The sequence below is a fragment of the Myotis yumanensis genome, unplaced genomic scaffold (assembly GCF_028538775.1).
Source record: "Myotis yumanensis isolate MYYU_CA2020_CCGP unplaced genomic scaffold, mMyoYum1.0.hap1 SCAF_1, whole genome shotgun sequence".
NCBI classification, from domain to species: Eukaryota; Metazoa; Chordata; class Mammalia; order Chiroptera; family Vespertilionidae; genus Myotis; species Myotis yumanensis.
This window is the reverse complement of record NW_027223752.1, coordinates 112,554,145-112,571,895: the sequence shown is the minus strand read 5'-3', so window position 1 is coordinate 112,571,895 and position 17,751 is coordinate 112,554,145. Positions and strand designations below refer to the sequence as shown.

At 44.9% G+C, this 17,751-nt stretch overlaps 1 protein-coding gene and 1 pseudogene across 5 annotated transcripts in view; one reads left to right on the top strand and one right to left on the bottom strand.

Annotated features, from left to right (window-relative positions):
* PEAK1 (pseudopodium enriched atypical kinase 1) overlaps positions 1–17,751 on the top strand; it is a 159,162-nt gene that overhangs the window by 127,924 nt on the left and 13,487 nt on the right. The window lies entirely within an intron of this gene.
* Positions 14,146–14,319, bottom strand: LOC139004985 (DNA-directed RNA polymerases I, II, and III subunit RPABC4 pseudogene; annotated as a pseudogene).

Below are 17,751 nucleotides of genomic sequence, written 5' to 3'. Positions count from 1 at the left end.
TTAATGTGGTGTACAGGGAGATATTAGAATAAGTTTAATCACTTTATCAGTCATAGTTTGCATCACTGTTGTTTTTATATCATGTTTCTGTTGTTTTCATATCATGTTTTTGTTGTTTTCATATCATGTTTTTGTCGTTTTTATATCATGCCTCTGTTGTTGTTATATCCTTCTGTTTCTGTTTATTTATTAATAAATTCATATATTGTTTTCATATACATTTTACTAATTTCCTTTCATCTCTCACACTTCTATTATAGAGAAAGAGCAAATAGCAATATTAAAATATCTCTGCTAATTCCCTTTTTAAAAAAATATATATATTTTATTGATTTTTTACAGAGAGGAAGGGAAAGGGATAGAGAGTTAGAAACATCGATGAGAGAGAAACATAGATCAGCTGCCTCCTGCACACTCCCCATTGGGGATGTGCCCGCAACCAAGGTACATGCCCTTGACCGGAATCGAACCTGGGACCCTTGAGTCCGCAGGCCGATGCTCTATCCACTGAGCCAAACTGGTTAGGGCAATTAATTCCCTTTTAATGTGCACGGATTTTGTGCACCGGGCTGCTAGTATCTTCAGAAAAAAATCACTTCTGTCGTGCTTCCCTATTTATAATGGTCTGGCCCTCTAGTAACTTCAGTGCGAAATTATAGCTAATTTGCCTACAAATGCCAAGTGGTCATAATAATCTGGCCACTCAGTGTATATGTAAGACATATTTGGAAAAGGATGTCTTACACTAAATGGTGAATATAAATGTCTCTTTGAAGACTATTCAGGCCAAAACTCAACACCCTTAGAGAGAGAAACTACTAGGACACTTCTTTTGCAGAGATAAACAAAAGAGACTAACAGTTTGCTCACACGACTTTTTACTGTTTGTCTTCTTAACACATTGTGGACCAGTAGTTTTATTGCTAGCTTTAACCAGTGGCCAGATAAGTTTCTTTTGAGCAAGTACAAAAAAATGTTTTACGTAAATGTTAAAGGCACGCTTTAAAATTAAATACCCATTGCATTTTGAAGTTACTTATTACATGTTCTTACAAGCTAATATCTTTTTAAAGTATGATACTTTATAAAACACTGTGTAATACAAAGCGAGAATTCTCATGATCCGTCCACAATGTATTAAGATATTCCCTCCCATACTAAAGGAATCTAGAATAGGCTAACCGGTATGACTTTCTTTTGTAAATTTATTTTTCAGCTATAGTTGAATATAATATTATATTTGTTTCAGGTGTACAACAGGTGATTAAACTTCTATATACCTTACAAAGTGATTTTCACTGACTCCTAAGTGTCACAGACTGCAGATCATGGTCCTTCTGCCTGGTGTTGCTTACACCAGTGGGATGAGACAGTATTTAATAAAGCAAGTCAGAAACTTTATTCTTTGGCCAGGGAATGGAAGATTAGCTATGATCTCTTCTCCCCAAATTGGGGGAATTAGGAAAGTCTTATAGGCTGGGGGTAGGGGAGATAGATGGGTTTAAGGGTACAGATTCCTGAGGAAGGGTAGAGTTTTTCGATTTACAAGAAAGCATGTGCAGTTCTTAAATGTGCTTGGAACATACCTAGCTATACATCTCAAAGTATGTTGATTTTGTTGAAATTCCACCCATGTGCTTGATTTTTAGTATGCTAACAAAGAAAAGTTTGTCCAAACTGTTCTCTTGCGCCTGAACAGTTTGGCTCAGTGGTTGTGAAACTGGTGGGCTGCCTGTCACTACTTGAGTCAATTTAGCAGAAACAGGGTTGAATCATATATGAGCATTTATTCCAATAATGCCTGCAGTATGGGAGAGCAGCAGGTCATCCACAGAAATCTGCTCTCCACCCCTATAAGCCAGCGGCTTATATGGGGTACAAAGACAAAGATTACATGGGGAAATAGGCAAAAGGATTAAGAATAGTATGCAAATGGGAATAATGGTTACAGTTTACAGACAATGTGGGCTGGGGGTTTGCAAAGGGCTGATGCCCCTGGTTTCTGCTACAGGGTTGTTAATCTTTCCATTTATAATAGGCAGCTCCCAGATGGGGAGGATGGGCCTCATTTGCAGGTGAGCTCCCAGGACCTTCAGCAACTCCCAGCCAGGTTAGAATGTGCTTTCTTTAATCAGAACAAAACAATCCTTTCTGTCTGACACATTTCACTTAGCAGAATACCCTTTAGGTCCATTCATGTCATCATTCTTTTTTATAGCTAAGTAACTAGAGGCCCGGTGCACAAAAATTTGTGCACTGGGCGGGGGGAGGGGGGGTCCCCCAGCCCGGCCTGTGCCCTCTCACAGTCTGGGGCCCCTCGGGAGATAACGACCTGCTGGCTTAGGCCTGCTCCCGGGTGGCAGAGGGCAGGCCCAATCCCTAAGTGCAGCCCCTGGTCGGGCTCAGAGCAGGGCTGATTGTGGAGTTGGGGCGCTGCCCCGTCATGCACAGAGCAGGGTGGATTGGGAGGTTGCAATGCCACCCTCAGTCACGCTCAGGGTAGACTGATTGGGGGGTTGGGGCACCGCCCCCTGTTATACTCAAGGCAGGGTCAATGGGGAGGTTGCGGCGCCACCCCCTGTCACGCACAGAGCAGGGCCAATCAGGGGGTTGGGGCGCTGCCCCCTGTCACTCACAGAGCAGGGCCGATCAGGGGGTTGGGGCGCTGCCCCCTGTCACTCACAGAGCAGGGCCGATCAGGGGGTTGGGGCGCTGCCCCCTGTCACTCACAGAGCAGGGCCGATAGGGGAGCTGGGGCACCACCCCCTGTCACACACAGAGCAGGGTGGATCAGGGGTTGGGGCGCTGCACCCTGTCACACTCAGGGTAGAGCCAAAGGGGAGGTTATGGCTCTACCCTGTCACACACAGAGCAAGGCCCGTGGAGGAGGGTTGGGGCACCACCCTCTATTACCCACAGAGCAGGGCCGATCAGGGGGTTGGGGCACCGCCACTGTCACACTCAGGGCAGTGCCGATGGAGAGGTTATGGTTCTACCCTGTCACACACAGAGCAGGGCCCGTGGGGGCGGGGGGTTGGGGCGCCTCACCCTGTCACACACAGAGCAGGGCCGATCAGGGGGTTTGGGTGCTGCCCCCTGTCACGCTGATCCCAGTGCCGGGAGGCATATTACCCTTTTACTATATAGAATAGAGGCCTGGTGCACAGGTGGGGGCCGGCTGGTTTGCCCTGAAGGCTGTCCTGGTTAAGGTTGGGGTCCCCACTGGGGTGCCTGGCCAGGCTGGCTGTGGGGCTGAGGGCTGTTTTCCCACTGGCAGTTGACTAAAAGCTTCCAACCGCTCCTTGTTTTCTTTTTTTTTTTTATTCTGGGCCAGCTTTAGCTCTGAGGCCTCGCTGCTGAAAACATGGATACAATGTTGCGGTCCGGGGCTGACTAAAAGCCTGTTTTGTTTAGCTTCTTATTTGCAACATAGTAATAGTTGCTTAGAGTTGCAGTTGAGAGGCCGGCAAGTGAGGCGGGGAACGTTGGAGTTGCAGTTCCTGGAGGAAGCAAGCCTCCCTGCTCGCTGCAGTGCATGGCTGCCGGCCGCCATCTTGGCTGACAGTTAATTTGCATAAGGATATGCTGATTAGCCAATGGGAAGGGTAGCGGTCGTACGCCAATTACCATGTTTCTCTTTTATTAGTGTAGATAATCCATTGTACATATGTCTCACTTCTTCATCCATATTGGTGGGCACTTGGGTTGCATCCATATCTTTGCTACTGTAAATAACCTATATATATAAAAGGCTAAGTGACCGTCCAACTGTCCAATGCTCAATGACCACCAGGGGCAGACACTCCAACCAGTAGCTATGATGCGCATTGACCACCAGGGGGCAGACACTCAACGCAAGAGTTGCCGAGCTGCGGTGACTTAGCTAGCAGTGGCAGTTCTTTGGTGACACACCCTGAACGAGAGAGGAGGGAGCCTGATTCTGGGTTGTGTCACCTGAGAACTGCCCTCTCGCAATCTGGGACCCCTCGGTATGTCAGAGAGCCAGTTTCAGACCGATCACCGCAGGCCAGGCCGAGGGGCCCCACCTACCAGAGGGTCCCACTCACTCTGCAGATGCAACTTTGAGCCACGGCACTGCCCCAAGTGCAGCTGACCAGGCAGGGACCACAGAAGGTTGGCTCTAGGGTGTGTCTGGCCTGTCTTGCCCAGTCCCGCCCTGCCAGCCACCTTCTAATTAAATTCCTTTCAAGGTGCACGAATCCGTGCACCAGGGCACTAGTATTACAATGAACATAGGGATGCATATGCCTTTTCGAATTAGTGTTTTGGATTTCTTCGAATATATACCCGGAAGTGGAATTACTGGATCTATGGTAGTTCTATTTTTAATTTTTTGATGAAACTCCATCTTGTTTTCCTAATGTGTGCACCAATTTACAATCCCACCAACAAAGGCCTGTCACTATTTGAGCCAATTTAGCAGAAATAGGATTGAATCATATATGAGCATTTATTCCAATAATGCTGGCAGTATGGGAGAGCAGCAGGTCAACCACAGAAATCTGCTCTACCCCTCCCCATAAGCCAGCTGCTTATATTGGGTGGAAGGGCAGAGATTATGTGGGAAAGTAGGAATTACAGGCAAAAGAAAGTAGGCATGGTATGTGGGCTGCGGGGGGGCGGGGGGGGGGGGGCGGCGGGTAGTGCAGAGGGTGTGCGCCTCCAGGACCAGATTGTTTCAGCCATGAGGTTGTAAATCTTTCCATGATAGGCAGTTCTCAGAAAAGAAGGATGGACTGCATTCTGATATTAGCTCACATATTCCAGGGCGTACAACTCTCAGCCAGGTTAGAATGTGCTTTCTCTAATCAGAACAGAACAATCATGGTTAATAGAGCATGATTAGTATTTCTTATAATTATAGCTAGTCCCCAATATTCCATTTCAGCCCCTAACAGTTTTAATTTGAATTTTCCTAATGATTAGTCACATTGAGCATCTTTTCACGTCTATTGGCCATCTGTATATCCTCTTTAGAAAAGTATCTATTTAGGTCCTCGGCCCATGTTTTAAATAAATAGTTTGATTTTTTGGTGTAGAGTTGTATGCGTTCTTTATAAATTTTGGATATTACTTCCTTATCAGATGTTCATTGGCAGATATGTTCTCCCATTCAGTGGGTTGTCTTTTCATTTTGCTGATGGCTTCCTTTGCTGTGCAAAAACTTTTTAGTTTGATGTAAACCCATTTGTTAATTTTTTCTTTTGTTTTCCTTGCCTCAGGAGATATATCAGAAAAAAAATTGCTAAGACAAATGTCAAAGAGTTTACTGTCTAAATTTTCTTCTAGTTTTATGGTTTGGGTCTTATATTTAAATCTTTAATCCATTTTGAGTTCATGCATATATATGGTGTAAGAAGGTGGTCTAGTTTTATAATTTTGCATGTATCTGTTTAGTTTTCCTGACACCATTTATTGACTAAACTGTGTTTACATCATTGTATATTCTTGCCTCCTTTGTCTTAAGTAATTAACATAAGCATGGGTTTATTTCTAACCTTTCTATTCTGTTCCATTTATCTATTTGTCTGTACTTATGCCAGTACCATTATGTTATGAATACTATAGCCTTGTAGTATATTTTGATATCAGATTGTCTGTTACCTCCAACTTTGTTCTTCTTTCTCAAGATTGCTGTGGCTACTCAGGGTCGTTTGTGTTTGCATATACATTTTTGGAATATTCTAGTTCTGTGAAAAATGCTCCTGGTATTTCGATAGAAATTGTGTTGAACCTATAGATTGTTTTGGATAATATGGACATTTTAATGATGTTAATTCTTCCTATCTATCGGCACAATATATGCTTCCATTTATTTGTATCTTCTTCAGTGTCTTTCATCAGTGTCTTATAATTTTCTGAGTACAGGTCTTTTACCCCCCTTGGTTAAATTTATTCCTAGATATTTTTTAATGTAATTGTAAATGGGATTATTTTTTTATTTTCCTATCTTGAAAGTTCATTATTGGTATATAAATATGCAACTGTTTCTGTCTGGATGTTTATTTTTTTATTTAATTTTTATTATTGACTTTATTGGGGTGACATTGGTTAATAAAATTATACAGGTTTCAGGTATACAATTTTATAATACATCACCAGTATATTGTACTGTGTGTTTACCACCCCAACTCAAGTCTCCTTCCATGTTTATTTTGTGTCCTGCTACTTGACTGAACTTATCAGTTCTAGTAGTTTTTTGGTGTACTTTTTTAGGTTTCTCTATATCCAGTATCATGTCATTTGCAAATAATGATAGTTTTACCTCTTATTTTCCAATTTGGATGCCTTTTATTTCTTGTCTGATTGCTGTGGCTAAGACTTCAAGTACTATGTTGAATAATAAGCGTGGTGAATCTCATTGTAGTGTTTTGATGTGCATTTCCCTGTTGATTAGTGATGTTGAGCATCTTTTCATCTGTTGGTCATCTGTATGTCTTCTTTGGAGAAATGTTTATTCATGTCCTTGGCCCATTTTATAAACCAAATTGTTTATTTTATGTCAATCTGTATGAGTTCTTTATATATTATAGATATCAACTTCTTATCTGACATATATCATTGGCAAATAACTTCTCCCATTCAATAGGATGCTTTTTGGGTTTATTGTTTGTTTTTTTGCAGTGCAAAAGCTATTTAATTGATGCAGTCACATTTGTTTGTTTTTGCTTTTGTTCTCTTTGCCCTAGTAGACATATAAAAAAAAAATATATTGCTAAGATCAATATCAAAGAGTTTATTCAAATTATTCCTTATGTTTTCTTCTAGAATTTTATGATTTCAGGTCTTAAATTTAAGTCTTTGATTCATTTTGAGTTTATTTTTGTATATGGTGTAAAAAAGTAGTCTAGTTGCATTTTTGACATGTATATGTCCATTTTACCCAACACCATTTATTGAAGAATTGTATTTACCCCATCTACACTAATAAAAGAGAAACATGGTAATTAGCGTACAACCGCTACCCTTCCCATTGGCTAATCAGCATATCCTTATTCAAATTAACTGTCAGCCAAGATGGCGGCCGGCAGCCATGCACTGAAGCGAACAGAGAGGCTTGCTTGCTCCATGATGGCGGACTCCAGCGTTCCCCGCCTGACTTGCTGGCCTCTCAGCTGCAACTCTAAGCAACTATGTTGCAAATATAGAAGCTAAACAAAACCCCAGAAACCGGCTGTCAGTCAGCGGGGCCTCAGCCAGCCTGACCACAACATTGTATCAAATACAGAAGGGAAACAAAAGCCAGAAACCTGCTTTCAGCAGCGAGGCCTCAGCTAAAGCTGGCCCAGAATACAAAAAAGAAAAGAGAAAAAGGAGCAGTTGGGAGCTTCAGTCACCTGCCAGCCGGAAAACGGCCCTCAGCCCCTTAGCCAGCCTGGCCAGGCACCCCAGTGGGGACCCCCACCCTAAGGGGGTGTGACCAGATGCAAACAGCCATCATCCCTTCATCCAGGCTGGCCAGGCACCCCAGTGGGGACCCCCACCCTGATCCAGGACACCCTTCAGGGCAAACCAGCCAGCCCCCACCCGTGCACCAGGCCTCTATCCTATATAGTAAAAGGGTAATATACCTCCCAGCACCGGGATCAGCGGAGCCGCGAGGCCTCCCGGCACGGGGATTAGCATGACAGGGGGCAGCGCCCAAACCCCCTGATCGCCTTCTGGCTCTGTGTGTGACAGGGGGCAGGGCCACAACCTCCCTATCTGCCCTGCTCTGTTTGTGACAGGGGAAGGCGCCCCAACCCCCTGATCAGCCCTGCTCTGTGCCTAATAGAGGGGAGCTCCCCAATCCCCTGATCACCTTGCAGCTCTGTGTGTGACAGGGTAGAGCCATAACCTCCCCATTGGCCCTGCCCTGAGTGTGACAGGGTGCAGCGCCCCAACCCCCTGATCCGCACTGCTCTGTGTGTGACAGGGGGCGGTGCCCCAACTCCCCTATGGACCCTACTCTGTGAGTGACGGGGGAGCTCCTCCACCCCCTGATGGGCCATGCTCTGTGCGTGACAGGGGAGAGCTCCCCCAACCCCCTTATCGACCCTGCTCTGTGTGTGCCAGGGTATGGAGCCCCAACCCCCCTGATGGGCACTGCTCTGTGCGTGACAAGGGGTGGTGCCACAACCTCCCCATCGACCCTGCCTTGAGTGTGACAGGGGGTGGTGCCCCAACCCCCCAATCGGCCCTACCCTGAGCGTGACTGAGGGTGGCATTGCAACCTCCCGATCCGCCCTGCTCTGTGCATGACAGGGGGCGGCGCCCCAACTCCCCAATCGGCCCTGCTCTGAGCCTGACCAGGGGCTGCACCTAGGAATTGGGCATGCCCTCTGCCACCCGGGAGCAGGCCTAAGCCCGCAGGTTGTTATCTCCCGAGGGGTCCCAAACTGCGAGAGGGCACAGGCCGGGCTGGGGGACCCCATTCCCCCCCACCCCCCCAGTGCACAAATTTTGTGCACTGGGCCTCTAGTTGTATATATTCTTGCTTCCTTTATCATAGAATAATTAATTGTGTAGTCATGGGTTTATTACTGGGCTCTCTATTCTGTTCCATTGATTTATGTGTCTGCTTTTATGGCAGTACTATGTTTTTTTGTTTGTTTGTTTTATATTATATCTTTATTGTTCAGATTATTACAGTTGTTCCTCTTTTTCCCCCCCATAGCTCCCCTCCACCCAGTTCCCACCCCATCATCTGCCCTTACCCCCCAAACTGTCCTCATCCATAGTTGTACGATTTTTGTCCAGTCTCTTCCTGCACTCCCACACTCCTTTCCCCCTGAGAATTGTCAGTCCACTCACTTTCTATGCTCCTGATTCTATTATATTCACCAGTTTATTCTGTTCATCAGATTTTTTATTCACTTGATTTTTAGATTCACTTGTTGATAGATATGTATTTGTTGTTCATAATTTTTATCTTTACCTTTTTCTTCTTCTTCCTCTTCTTAAAGAATACCTTTCAGCATTTCATATAATACTGGTTTGGTGGTGATGAACTCCTTTAGCTTTTCCTTATCTGTGAAGCTCTTTATCTGACCTTCAATTCTGAATGATAGCTTTGCTGGATAAAGTAATCTTGTTTGTAGGTTCTTGTTATTCATCATTTTGAATATTTCTTGCCACTCCCTTCTGGCCTGCAAAGTTTCTGTTGAGAAATCAGCTGCCAATCATATAGGTACTCCCTTGTAGGTAACTGTTTTTCTCTTGCTGCTTTTAAGATTCTCTCTTTGTCTTTTGCTCTTGGCATTTTAATTATGATGTGCCTTGGGGTGGTCCTCTTTGGATTCCTTTTGTTTGGGGTTCTCTGCGCTTCCTGGACTTGTAAGTCTCTCTTTAAGCAGGTAGGGGAAGTTTTCTGTCATTATTTCTTCAAATATGTTTTCAATATCTTGCTCTCTCTCTTTTCCTTCTGGCACCCCCATAATTCGGATGTTGGTACGCTTGAAGTTGTCCCAAAGGCTTCTTACACTATCTTCATATTTTTGGATTCTTTTTTCTTTTTACTTTTCCAGTTGGGTGTTTTTTGCTTCTTCGTATTTCAAATCTTTGACTTGATTCTTGCGATCCTCTAGTCTGATGTTGGATCTCTGTATATTATTCTTTATTTCAGTCAGTGTATGCTTAATTTCTAGTTGGTCCTTTTTCATATCCTCCAGGGTCTCACTAGATTTATCGAGGATCTCACTAAATTTATCGGCGGTTTCTAGAAAATTCTTGAAAAACCTTATAACCATGGTTTTAAACTCCGTTTCCATTAGTTTGCTTTCCTCTATTTCTGCCATTTGTGACCTGTTTCTTTGTCTCTGCATTTTTTATGCTTCCCTGTGTTGATAGAGTGGCTTTCTGTGCTAGGTGTCCAGTGGCTCAGCCTCCCCAATTACCTGAGGTGGAAACTCTTGGTGCACCCCTCTATGGGCTTTGTGCACAGTCTTGTTGTAGTTAAGCCTTCATTGTTGTAGGTATCACTAGGAGGAATTGACCTCCAGGCCAATTGGCTGTGAGAGTCAGCTGTGTCTGCAGTGGGAGAACTTCTGTGCTGGAGACACCTTTTTGGGGCAAGACTTGCTTCAGTGTGTCTTTGATTCTTACTGAGTCTGTCCCTTGAGTGTGTCCCTTATGGATCTGAGGAGTTGTAATCTGGATGATCCCACTCTGACCACTGGGTACACTGGTTCTTGGATCTCTAAGAAGGTGCTAATTTAGCTTCTGCCTGAGGCTACCCAGCAGGAGCTATGGAGAGGTCTGCAGATTCCTCTTCTTTGTTTGGGGTTTGGAGGTGCCCAGATGAGGCCCAGCTGTGAAGCAGTGCAAGCTGCTGTGGGGCCTTGGGCCTTCTTTTGGAAGTTCTGGGTCTCTCTGACCCAGCTGCAGTTTGTTAAGTCATTTTCAGATTGCAAAGGGCAGGCCTTTCATATGCAAAAGCCTCTGCGCACCGCTTGGGTGGGCCGGGGTCTCAGGGAATCAACAGGGTGGAGCAAACAGCTATGGCTGATCCTCAGCCCTGCCCTAAGAGGCCCCAGGTCTCAGTGTCCCACGGTAATCGCTGCAAGCACCTCTGAGAGAAAGCCTCCCTCGAGTTCCACCCGATGCCAGACAGTCCAGTTTCTCCCCATATGAGTCTGGGTCCCCAGAGACTCGCCCAGAACTGGAGTTCAGAGCAGTCGGGAGCTTGTGCCTCCCTCCCGATCGAAAAAGACAACCACATCCTCAGTTGCCAGCCCTTTCCGAGTGCGCCTCCGTACCTCTGCACTTTACTTCCGCACCTCCTCTGAGTCTCAGTGTGCTTTTCTCTTTCCTTCTAGTTGTAGAATTTCCACTCAGCCAGCCTTCCTGTGGTTCTAGGTGATATCCGTTTTGTCTTTTAGTTGTATTTTTGAAGTGGTTGTGCGAGGCAGCAATTTCAGGTGTTTACCTATGTCGCCATCTTGGTTTCTCGAAAGCTCATAAGTTTTATTTTGTTTTATTTTTCTGTGTTAATCCTCACCTGAGGATATTTTTCCATTAATTTTTAGAGAGAGTGGAAGGGAGGGGGAGAGACATATATAGAGAGAAACATCAATGTGAGAGAGATAACTGTTCAGTGGGTGGAATTTCCTATGTCAGAAGGTGGGGGGAGAGGTGTCTTTTTCCTTCTCTCCAGGCTTGCCCTATAGTGGGGCAAGATAGTGGTATTGGTCATTACCCCCAAGGGCCATTTGGATATTTATAACATCATTCGCAGGCCATGCAAAATTATCAACTTAAAAATTAGCTTGCTATATTTGGTCAAACATTTAATTAACTCACCCATAATGCCTTGGGAGGACCAGACCAACTGATTTCGCAGGCCGGGAGTTACCTACCCCTGGCATTAGAAGCAGGGTGAGTAGTTGGTAAAAATGATGGCTAAGTCTTATGAGTTCATTATATAACAAATGCTGCTATGTGGAAACACATGGGAAATTTGGATGAAATTACTTTCAGGAGATGATGAAAATCTCACATAAGCAGAAAGTGTAAATGTCTGGCTTATTTTTCCAACAGTTCCAAATTTAATGTAGTGCAGTCATCTTCTCTTCTTAATGTAGTCCAAGTCTCTGTTCTCAAGGCTTAGTGAAGATGTATACTTCCCTATAACAGCAGTGGGACTGCTTCCTCTCTTCCAATTAATGCCAAGAATCTTGTTAAAAGCCTGTAATAAGGTAGTGGTGAACTGTGAAGATCATCACCTTTTTTTGCATTTTGACTCCAGAGTCTCTCCTTATCTCATTTAGGTAGACACTGAGAAAGCAAGATACTAAATGAAAAAGCATTAGCAGGAATTTGATTGGTAGGAATTTACAACTAGAGGGGAAATCATTTCCATTTTCATAATTCAATACAAATATGCCCAACATTGAAACTTCACAGAAAGCAGTTGATCAGCAGCCAACTATATATATACTGATAGCCATCCTAGATCAATGTCCACTTCATTTCAGGACTTAGTGCTTACAGAAGTATGTAAGGGTCTCAACTGGGGATTAGTTTAGAAAAGAGAGGTTTGGGGTACTCATGAAAACCTGGAATCAAAATGAATTGTCTAGTGAAAAAAGGGAGTCCTGCCCCAGCCCTTCGCCACCCTATTGTCTGTGTCCATGGATAATGCATATATACATATAAGAACTTGGTTTAATCTCTTCCCCACTCACCTTCCCTGTGAGAATTGTCAGTCTGTTCCATTTCCATGCCTCTCATGCTATTTTATTCACCAGTTTATTCTGTTCATTAGATCTCTTATTCATTTATTTTGATTTTTAGATTCAATGTTGATAGATAGGTATTTATTACCATTTCATTGTTCATATTTTTTGAACTAAACAAAAAACAATCTTTATAATGGACACCTAAATACATTATGGTTTTTATTGTTTTTTTATTTTTATTTTTTTTAATATATTTTATTGATTTTTCACAGAGAGGAAGGGAGAGAGATAGAGAGAGTTAGAAACATCGATGAGAGAGAAACATCGATCAGCTGCCTCTTGCACATCCCCCACCGGGGATGTGCCCGCAACCCAGGTACATGCCCTTGACCGGAATCGAACCCGGGACCTCTCAGTCCGCAGGCCAACGCTCTATCCACTGAGCCAAACCGGTTTCGACTACATTATGGTTTTTAAAATGAGATCATCTACACTAATAAAAGAGAAACATGGTAATTGGCGTACGACCGCTACCCTTCCCATTGGCTAATCAGTGTATCCTTATGCAAATTAACTGTCAGCCAAGATGGCGGCCGGCAGCCAGGCACTGAAGCGAGCAGGGAGGTTTGCTTCCTCCAGGAACTGCAGACTCCAACGTTCCCCGCCTCACTTGCCTGACTCTCAACTGCAACTCTAAGCAACTATTACTATGTTGCAAATAAGAAGCTAAACAAAACTGGCTTTCAGTCAGCCCCGGACCGCAACATTGTATCCACGTTTTCAGCAGCGAGGCCTCAGAGCTAAAGCTGGCCCAGAATAAAAAAAAAAAAGAAAGAAAACAAGGAGCGGTTGGGAGCTTTTAGTCAACTGCCAGCGGGAAACAGCCCTCAGCCCCTCAGCCAGCCTGGCCAGGCACCCCAGTGGGGACCCCCACCCTGATCCAGGACACCCTTCAGGGCAAACCAGCCAGCCCCCACCCGTGCACCAGGCCTCTATTCTATATAGTAAAAGGGTAATATGCCTCCCAGCACCAGGATCAGCGGAGCAGCGAGGCTCCCGGCATCGGGATCAGCGTGACAGGGGGCAGCGCCCAAACCCCCTGATCAGACCTGAGCTGTGCCTGATAAGGGGGAGCTCCCCAATCCCCCAATTGCCCTGCGGCTCTGTGTGTGACAGGGTGCAGCGCACCAACCCCCTGATCGGCCCTGCTGTGTGTGTGACAGGGTGAGGCGCCCCAACCCCCCGCCCCCACGGGCCCTGCTCTGTGTGTGACAGGGTAGAACCATAACCTCTCCATCGGCACTGCCCTGAGTGTGACAGGGGGCGGTGCCCCAGCTCCCCTATCGGCCCTACTCTGTGAGTGACAGGGGGGAGCTTCCCAACCCCCTGATCGACCCTGCTCTGTGTGTGACAGGGTACGGAGCCCCAACACCCCTGAAGGGCCCTGCTCTGTTAGTGACAGGGGGCAGGGCCCCAACCCCCTGATTGGCCCTGCTCTGTGAGTGACAGGGAGCAGCGCCCCAACCCCCTGATTGGCCCTGCTCTGTGAGTGACAGGGGGCAGCGCCCCAACCCCCTGATCAGCCCTGCTCTGTGGGTGACGGGGTGGTGCCACAACCTCCCCATTGACCCTGCCTTGAGTATGACACGGGGCGGCGCCCCAACTCCCCAATCGGCCCTGCTCTGAGCCTGACCAGGGGCTGCACCTAGGGATTGGGCCTGCCCTCTGCCACCCGGGAGCAGGCCTAAGCCAGCAGGTCATTATCTCCCGAGGGGTCCCAGACTGTGAGAGAGCACAGGCCGGGCTGATGGACCCCCCCCCCCCCCGAGTGCACAAATTTTTGTGCACCGGGCCTCTAGTGTGTATATAGTTGTATTCATAAAGAGAAGTATACTCATCAAAAACTCTACAACAATAACAGCAAATCCAAATACAAGCAAAGATATTTTTTCTGAATTCCATTTCATCAAGCATCAAAAACCACCAATCTTTTAGTCCTTTTCTTGTACATTATTCTGTATCCACATTCTCTACATCTGATTGGATCCCTAGATTTCATTTCATTTTCTGCCTGACATTCTCCACAGATATATATTATTGGCTGCTGATTTGGGGGTTGGACATCCTTCTGGGTGTCCATTGTTAATCCTTCACACCAGCGCACTCCTCTCACTGCGATTCCAAACAGCTTGTTCATATATTTTATCTTTTTCTTCTTCTTCCTCTTCTTAAAGAATACCCTTCAACATTTCATGTAATACTGGTTTGGTGGTGATGAACTCCTTTAGCTTTTTGCTGTCTGTGAAGCTCTTTATCTGACCTTCATTTCTAAATGATAGCTTTGCTGGTTAAGTAATCTTGGTTGTAGAGCCTTGCTATTCATCATTTTGGATATTTCTTGCCACTCCCTTCTGGCCTGCAAAGTTTCTATTAAGAAATCAACTGACAGTCAGATGAGCACTCCCTTGTAGGCAACTAACTGCTTTTCGCTTGCTGTTTTTAAGATTCTCTCTTTGTCTTTACCCCTTGGCATTTTAATTATGATGTGTCTTGGTATGGTCCTCTTTGAGTTCCTCTTGTTAAGGACTCTCCGTACTTCCTGGACTTGTACTCTATTTCTTTCGCCAGGCAGGGAAAGTTTTCTGTCATTATTTCTTCAAATAGGTTTTCAATATCTTGCTCTCTCTCTTCTCCTTCTGGCACCCCCATAATGCGGATGTTGGTACACTTGAAGTTGTCCCAGAGCCTCCTTATACTATCTTCATATTTTTGGATTCTATTTTCCTTTTGCTCTTCTGATTGGGTGTTTTTTGCTTCCTCATATTTCAAATCATTGATTTGATTCTCGGAATCCTCTACTCTACTGTTGAATCTCTGTATATTATTCTTTATTTCAGTTGGTGTATGCTTAAGTTCTGACTAGCCCTTTTTCATGTCTTTGACATTCTCACTAAGATCCTTGAAAGTCTCATGAAGATTCTTGAGTAATCTTATGAATGTGTTTTTGAACTTTGTATCCAGTAGTCTGCTTTCTTCCATTTCTGTCATTTGTGACGTGTTTCTTTGTCTCTGCATTTTGGCTGCTTCCATGTGTTTGTTTCTATGTATTGGGTAGAGCTGCTATGTCTCCTTGAGTTGGTAGAATAGCCTTGTGTGGTAGGTGTTCTATAGAGCACAGTGGCTTAGCATCCCCAGTCCCCAGAGCTGTACACTCTAGGTGTGCCCCTTTGTGGACTATGTGCACAGTCTTGTTGTAGTTGAGCCTTGTTTGCTCTTGGTGTCACTGGGAGGAATTGACCTCCAGGCCAATTGGCTGTGAGGACCAGCTGTGAATACAGTGGAAGAGCTGCAGTGCAGGAGACACCCCTATGGAGCAGGACTTGCTTTAGTGGGTCTTTGGTGTTCACTGAGTCTGCCCTTTGAGTGTGTTGCTTATGGATGTGTAGAGTTGTAATCTGGTATGGTCTGACACTATCCACTGGGTACACTGGCTCTTGGGTCTCCAGTGAGGTGCAAAGTCAACCACTGCCTGGAGCCACCCAGCAGGAGCTACAGAGAGATCTGCAGATTCCTTCTATTTATATCAGTGAAGCAAGGCAGGCTGATGCTAGTGCCGGGTCTTGTGGCTTTTATTGATAGGCTTGGCCCACCCTGACCCAGCTGCAGCTTGTTTGAGAGATTTTAGCAAAGTCTGAAGCCTGAGCAAGGACAGACCATTGGCAAAAGCTGCTGCACACAGGTTAAGTGGGGCTTCAAATTGGATGGGACAGGGTCTCAGGGAATCACCGGTGGAGCAAACAGAAATGGCTGCCAGTCAGCCCTGTAACTGAGGAGGTTCCAACACAGGAACAATGATTCCTGCAAGTACCTCTGTCTAAGAGAAAGCCACCCCTGAGTTACTTCTCTGATGCCAGACAATTCAGTTCCTCCTTGTATGTGTCTGGGTCCCCCAGAGACTCTCTCTGGTGCTGGAGCTCAGAGGAAGCATAAGTTCAGTTAATGTGCCAGCCCTTTAATAGGAACAGCTGGGTCACCAGTAGCCTCTGTATCACTGAACCCCAATCCCTGCTGGTTTTTATAGCTGTAGTTATGGGGATTTCTCAGCTCTGAGAGCCTGGGCTGGGGGTCTGGTGTGGGGCTGGGACCCCTTGCTCCTCATGGGGGGCCTCCGCTGAGATGATCTCCCTCCCAATTAAAAAAGCTGCAAACATGGGTGCTGGTCCAGTTCGTTTGGCGCCTCTGCCCCTCCTACCAGTCTCAGTGTGCTTTTTTCTTTACTTCTCTAGTTATAGGATTTCCATTCAGCCAGCTTTCAGGCAGTTCAGAATGATGGTTGTTCTGTAGTTTAGTTGTAAATTTGATGCGGTTGTGGGAGGATGTAAGTACAGGCGTTTACCTATGCTGCCAACTTGGTTCTCTCTGAGAGCCATTATTTTTAATAGTGCAGGTGAGAGGATATAGCTGGGAATTATAAATTTGATTCAAATTATTTAATTCCTACTCTGGGACCTGAGCTGGTTATTGTATTGCTCTGTGCCTCAGTTTCTTTAGTGTGAACATCCTGGGTGTCATTCTGTCAGCCTGGATTATTGGCTCAGGAACACTCATGATTTTCTTTTGAGCTGAAAATGAGATTTCCTGCTGATAAAGTGGAAGTATGCTGAAGGCATACTAGGCCAGCTGGGCCAATAATGAAAAAATAAAAGCCCATGTAAAATGTTATCAAAGAATCCTGTATTTTGTAATTATCCCTTTCTTTTGAGGGAAAAGAGAAAATTGAATAGATTGATGAAGAGTAATGTTGTTTTATGTCGTTTTATGCAGCAAAATGACTTGATCAGCCTGGACTCAGTGGACAGATTACATTTTTCAGTTTTTACTCATTTGTGTAATCAAGTTATGAATATTTATTACTCAGATTTTTCTGCGATCGCTTCCTCCCCATCGCCTTGCCAACTTCCATCTGTTTCATAAAAGCTGTTCTTATATTCCAGCTGCTCTGAGTAAATAAGCCCTGTGGTTACTCCAGATCACATGAAGCCTTTCCCAGTAATTTGTATAGACATACTCAGCATGTACTGTGTACCTTTCTCTGTGCTAGGCCCTAAATATACAAAAATCTGCTTTTAAGGCAGACAAAAAAAATTATGATAAGTAATAATAGAGACATGCATAAGATATAGAAGAAACACGGAAAGGAAGTTTAGGATATTAAGCACTTTCTCTCTTTGACAAAAGTGACACTTGAGAAGGGCTTTGAAAGAATAGGTAGGAATCTCTTAGGCAGATGAATTATGAAGAGGGTCCCCAAACAGAGAAAACATTTGGAGTGGGTAGGAGGGTGCTGACTGTAGATAGTTCAATATGGCAAAAGTGGAAGAGACGTGAGAAATAAGATTGGAAAGCGAGGCCAGGCCAGGACCTTATGCTGTCAAGATAATGGGGAGTGACTAAAAAGTTTAAATATGTAAGCAATATCTTTTTTCTTTTTTTTCTTTTTTAAGGTGACTCTGGTGGCCATATGGAAGGTTGTTGAGGGAATCACATAAGAGGCAGGGAGACCAATTGGAAA